At 38.2% G+C, this 5,285-nt stretch overlaps 1 long non-coding RNA gene across 1 annotated transcript; it reads left to right on the forward strand.

Moving 5' to 3' along the window:
• The first annotated feature begins 296 nt into the window (after nucleotides 1–296).
• LOC128296536 (uncharacterized) lies at nucleotides 297–1,675 on the forward strand. Its single transcript, XR_008287159.1, has 2 exons — nucleotides 297–371; nucleotides 1,385–1,675. It is a non-coding gene; the product is annotated as an uncharacterized LOC128296536 (long non-coding RNA).
• The last annotated feature ends 3,610 nt before the right edge of the window (nucleotides 1,676–5,285 follow it).

Consider the following 5,285-nt stretch of genomic DNA (forward strand, 5'->3'; position numbering starts at 1 on the left):
AAATCTGGTATTGATTGGCCATACCAAAAATTCTGAAAATTTTATGGATAAAAGATATATGAGTCTATTTTCAGGGAAAATTAACGGAACATGATTTGGAGTTTCGTAGCTTCAGTTATAAATGATTTAGTGACTGTTGCTCAGGAAGACAGCTTGCAGTGAAATTATGATTATGTGGTAAACATTGACAAAAATTTGTTAATGAGTTGCTTATTAATTTCTTATAAGCTCACTATGATCTGTAGGTGTGGTTGGCTGAATATTGTAAGGGGTTAATATGTAGTTTGTATTTGAATGGTTAGATTAACGTGTTAGTAATCCAATTGTAGGCGGTTCGTGTGTGGATCTCGTCAACATATCGTCGCAAACAGGTGTGTAACTAACACCCTCTTTCTTAGTCTGGATCGGCAAAAGTCGAAAAGCCAAAATGCCAAAACCGGTATTTTGTAGATTTGCGAGTGTCGAATGCTTGTGAGGTAAATCGATTAATGTTTTGGTAAGCTGAAAAATTGATTTGTAAAGTGCATGATTTTTGTGCCCTCGATATTTTGGGCTTAATGGGCCAAAATTGGAATGATGGGCCAACGGGCCCAATTAAGTAAGAACCCTCGATGCGTGATTCGTAGTACGTGAAAGGTAGGAATATGCATGAAAAACCCTAAAATAGATAAATTACTGAAATACCTTTAAAAGTGAAAATTTACAATTTCACCCCTAGGAGATAAATTACCAAATACCGCTAGGTTAAATTGACCTAAATGCATGTTTGATTGTTGTTATTTATTGCATGCCATGTTGTTATTATCGATGCATGGACCTGGGATATTGACGGAGGAAGTACTGAAAGTGGCTTGTCCACGATCTTGGAGGCTTTGCCTCAATTTATCGTTAAGCTGAGCAGCAAGGTGCAATCGTGGAGTGTTGGGTGGGTGGGTTGAGCTATTCCCACATGGAGTGTATGGTGGTACGGGTGGAGTGTAGTGGTTGGTGGGTTGAGTAGTCTCCCAAATGGGCTTGCATATGTTATTGATGTTGCATGTATTTTGAAATGGGCCTATGGGCCATACTGTTATCTGAATAAGGAGCTAAGGCTCAGTTTATTGTAATCTGAAAAGGGCTCTAGCCCAGTACCACTGTTACCCAAATGGGCTTGCATATGTTTACTGATGTTGCATGTATTTTGAAATGGGCCTATGGGCCATACTGTTATCTGAATAAGGGGCTAAGGCCCAGTTTATTGTAATTTGAAAAGGGCTCTGGCCCAGTACCACTGTTGCCTGAATGGGCTTAGGGCCAATGGGCTTGAGCTGACTTGGACTTTGAATGGGTTTTCCTTACACACTGAGTTTCCCCAAACTCACCCCTTTTATTTTCATCCACGCAGGAAATCCCCAACCATAGTGGGCTTGGAGCTATGAGGGAATTCGGAGTGGCCACCCGTTCTGAAAGTTTGATTTTCTTCTGGTGAACTGGACATCCTTTTAATTACGTTTGAGGTTTTGGGCTTTGAAATGTAATAAGGCCGCTTATTTATTTTTGATGGTTTTTAATATGTATTACTAAGATAGGTAATACTTATTTTAACTGTTGAAATTAGATAGCTTTAGGGCGCGTTTTCAAAAACAACAGTTGATTTCAAAATAACACGACAACAAGCAAAGCTTCCGCAATGAAAGTATTTTCCAAAATTAATCACTTTTCCTAAAAATGACTTAATCGAATCGGTTTCCTAGAAATATCCATGACGTTAAGGTGTGGCAATGGCAGTATGCATGTCTAGGATTGGATCCGAAGGGAGGTTGGTACTTAAGCAGTCCGATGGACTCACCACCTCTTTTCCGGTTTCCTACCTGGTGCACAGCTTCCATTCACTTTAACCCTTAATGAATTAATCTTTTGAACATCAAGTACGAATTTCTAGACTTAGAATAGAAATTTGTTTTTTTACGTTTTTGATGTGGCATGCCGGATCCGGCCATAACTTCTGGGCCGAGTTTGGGGTGCTACAGGTTGATACCTTATGTGTGTATATGTTGATGAAGTGTGAAGTAAGTATGATTATGAGAATGTGTATTAATAAAGTGATTCATTTAGCTATGTGAATGTAATACTTTAGTCAAAGCCGATTTCATTACTTGAAACTTACTAAGCATTAAAATGCTTACCCCGTTGCTTTGGCTCTTTGTTTTCTAGATTTTGCTCATTAGCTATCGGATTCAGGATCATCGAAGTCGAAGTCATCCACACTATCAAAGCCCTTTTGGTACTCTTTTAGTTGAACTCGGGATATGGCATGTATAGGACTACCCTTTGTTGTTTTCAAGTACTTTTTGTGATGTATATGTCTACAGCCATGCGAAAATGGCTCGTAAAAGTGGAGTATGGCATTAGACCATTTGTGTTTATGTATATATATGGTTTCATGATATGACTATGGATTGGAATGGAAGTGTTGGGCAAATGATCAGCCATTGGAATGGCTAAATATGATCATATGTGGACCTATGTATGACAAAACTATAGTTGGTCCATGGAAACCACAAAATAGGTAAAGTTTACCTTGAAAACAGATGCTGACAGCAGCAATGGTGTGGATTTGAAAAATCACAAAAATTTGTAGGAATGGTATTAAGTAGTGAATAAATTGTGTAATCGAACCTTGATGAATCTATTTTCATGTGATAGTAATGAAACGATCATATGAACAGTATATTAAGAGATATTAAAGTTCTCGTGAGACAGGGCTAGAACGGTTTTTGGATCCCCTATTTTGACTTTGAAAATTTACCATAAATTATCCCGAAAAAATTAGAGGTCATACCTTATATTTATAGATTCCCCTTTTAGTCTAGTTTCATTAGAAAGAAACGGTATGAGTATTGAAGCTCTGTACAGGGAGATATCCAAGTCGTAATACATGAAGGTCAGAGTAGTCTAACCTAGAATCAGGGGAGACTTTAACTAATAAACTGTACCAATTGGCCTGACCAAAAATTCTAGAAATAAATCCACGGATGGATATATGAGTATAAATTCAGGGAAAATTTACGGAATCAGTTTTTGAGTTTTGAAACTCGAGATATGATTTTTAAGGCGACAGTGACGCAGTTATCCAGCTTGTTTGGAAATGTTAAATTGGTCGGTGCAATAAGTGGATTTAGCTCGTTAACCCCTCGCGTCCGACTCCGGCGACGGTCTCGGGTACGTGGTGTTACATTTACTAAAATTTGTATAAAAGTATTTTTCTTTCAAAGTTTGTAACACAAGTCTCAAATGCTTGGCATGTTCGGTTTCATCACGGGAGTAAATTAATATATCATCAATGAACACAACAACAAATCGATCTAAATACTACCTGAAGATCCGATTCATCAAATCCATAAAAACAACAGGTGCATGAGTAAGTCCGAGCAGCATAACCAAAAAATCATAGTGTCCGTACCTTATTCGAAAAGTAATTTTTGGCACATCGGAGTCTCTGACTTGCAACTGATAATAACTCGATCTCAAATCTATCTTCGAAAACACTGAAACCCCTTTCAACTGATCGAACCGGCCTTTAATCCATGGCAACTGGTATTTATTCTTTGTAGTCACCTTATTTAGCTGGCGATAATCAATACACATTCTCATAGTTCCATCTTTCTTTTTCACAAATAGAACTGGCGCACCCCAGGGAGAGAAACTCGGTCGTGCAAAACCTCTATCTGTTAACTCTTGCAACTGTGCTTTTAACTCTTTTAATTCAGTAGGTGCCATCCGGTATAGAGCTATTGAAATTGGAGTCGTCCACGGTACTAACTAAATACCAAATTCTACCTCTCGGATAGGTGGCAAACCCGACAATTCTTCAAGAAACACATCCGGATACTCGCACACAACTGGTACAGATTCAATCTTCCTTTCTATTACTTTACTATCAAGCACATAAGCAAAGTAGGCGTCATAACCTTTTCTCACATACTTTCGAGCTAACATTGAAGATATTATTGCTGGTAAACCATTCAGATCACTAGATTCAATCCGAATAATCTTGTTGTTCTGACATCTCAAATCAATGGTCTTTCTTTTGCAATTAACAACGGCTTCGTGCAAAGTCAACCAATCCATACCCAAAATTATATCAAACTCGTTGAAAGGTAACAACATCAAATCGGTCAGAAAGCATGAATCTTGAATCATCAACGGGCAATTTTTACACACTTTGTCAGCTAAAACACACTGGCCCAAGGGGTTTCATACTCGAATCACAAACTTAGTAGACTCAACAGGCAAAGTCTTACTGGATACTAATTTTTCACACACATAAGAATGAGTCAAACCAAGATCAATCAATGCAATAACACTAGTATCATAAAGAGTGAAAGTACCGGTAATAACATCTGGGGAAGAAGCATCCTCGTGAGCTCGTATAGCATATGCTCTGGCAGGTGCCCGAACCTCAGATTGAACTACTGTATCTTTCATCCCTCTTTGACTGCCACCTACATTATCCGAATGCCTAGGTGGTCTACCTCGCACTGATATATTGCTCGATCTTGCATTCTGAACAGTATTTTACTCGGCTAACATCGGCCAATCTCGGATAAAATGATCCATCGATCCACATTTAAAACAAGATTGGTCATGCAATCTGTAATCTCCAGAATGCCATTTACCATAATGCTTGCACTCGACTCTATTCTATCGAACATTGCCAACACTTTCTATCGAAGTGGCTCGTGAACTCAGAGGGGGTCGGTCTCGATCTCGTCTAGAAAAGTCTAAACTAGCATTAGATCGACTAGAATCATCTCTGACCTTCTTCGATGCTGAGTGAAAAGTCTTACCTGATGATCTTTTATGAAAATCTTTGGCTTCAAAATCAGCTTTTCATTTCTCTTTTCTGAGTTCTTCGGTTTTGTAAGCTCGCTCAACAAGTACCACAAACTCTTTTATCTCAAGTATGCCTACTAGCAATTTAATGTCTTTATTCAAACCGTGTACACCCCAAACCAGGCCTAGAAGTTAGGCCCGAATCAGGTGTGTCACACTGAAGTTTTTTTCAAAAACCATGTTCTCATTGAAAACCCTTCTTACCATTTAAAACCTTTGGCCATTTTATAACTTGTGAAATGTTAATTCCCTTAAAACCTTACTTGCTGCGGAAGCTTAATTTTAAACAGTTGCGGAAACGTGATATTTTGAAAACCAATTATTGTTTTGGAAAATCGTGTCCTACTTCTAACAGATATTAAGCATACTAAATAAATTTCCCAAATAAAAAGTTAAGAAAATAAAGTGGC

Source organism: Gossypium arboreum, chromosome 8 (genome assembly GCF_025698485.1).
Source record: "Gossypium arboreum isolate Shixiya-1 chromosome 8, ASM2569848v2, whole genome shotgun sequence".
Lineage (NCBI taxonomy): Eukaryota > Viridiplantae > Streptophyta > Magnoliopsida > Malvales > Malvaceae > Gossypium > Gossypium arboreum.